We start from the raw sequence: 915 nt of genomic DNA, 5'->3' as shown, positions 1-915 counted from the left end.
ATGGGGCAATCTACTTCCGTAGTGATACCGCCTTGGAAACCCAAGGAGGGGTCGCTATGAGTCGGGTCTGACTCGACGGCACATAACAACAACAATAAATAATAAGTTATCACCATTTAAATTCTTCAGACTATTGAGCAATCTTCCTAAATTCCCTTTGTCTAATGAATCCACTCACTACTGATGACTGCCTCAATGTTGGCAAGTGACTGTTGTTGGGAATCACTAAAGAGTCAGGACTGTCTTATGCTGTTACTATCATATTTCATATAAATGCTACCTACAAAATTCTCATTACAAATAATTTCAAAGCATATTCTTAAAAAAAAAGTCATTAATTAGAGGTTGACAAGAAAGGACATGGAAAACAAAATGGGCACAATAAATTAGCTCAACCCCACCTCACTTTCAACTATTTTTTCACTTAAAAGAAATAAAATTGGTCTGACAGTGGGAGTTTTTTTTTTTTTTTTTTTAAAGTTGATTTATTGGTCAAAGACATTTCTAAGTTCTTCTTTGATAACTATTACCAGCCTGCTTGGAGCCTAATTCAGGCTACAGCCAAGATGGACAGGGCTTAGTCAGTTTATCAGCAGAGGGGAGCAGATAAGCAAACAGCACTCTGTCAAAAGCGTGGTCACTGTGCAGCCCAACAAATGCAGGACTGTGGGGACGATGCTGCAAGGTAAGGATGAAATGTGGGTGCACTCCACAAGGGGCTGCCCACACTCTAGAGTGTTGATGTCACCACAGTTGTTACGCGGGGATATTCCACAGCTACAGACTCCTTAGGAGAACAGATTAGGCTCTTCCTAAGCAGCTGTTGGGAGCTCTGGTAGCATAGTGGCTAAGACACTTGCCTGCTAACCAGACGGCTGGCGGTTCAAACCCACCAGCCACTCCTCAGAAGGAAGG

General features: G+C 42.2%; 1 protein-coding gene across 1 annotated transcript in view; it reads right to left on the bottom strand.

Annotated features, from left to right (window-relative positions):
* Positions 1-915, bottom strand: part of LONP2 (lon peptidase 2, peroxisomal) — a 127027-nt gene that overhangs the window by 30174 nt on the left and 95938 nt on the right. The window lies entirely within an intron of this gene.

This window comes from Orycteropus afer, unplaced genomic scaffold (genome assembly GCF_000298275.1).
Source record: "Orycteropus afer afer isolate SDZICR_OR568_19922 unplaced genomic scaffold, OryAfe1.0 scaffold00009, whole genome shotgun sequence".
NCBI classification, from domain to species: Eukaryota; Metazoa; Chordata; class Mammalia; order Tubulidentata; family Orycteropodidae; genus Orycteropus; species Orycteropus afer.
The sequence above is the reverse complement of the archived record's forward strand: the minus strand, read 5'-3'. Positions and strand labels throughout refer to the sequence as shown.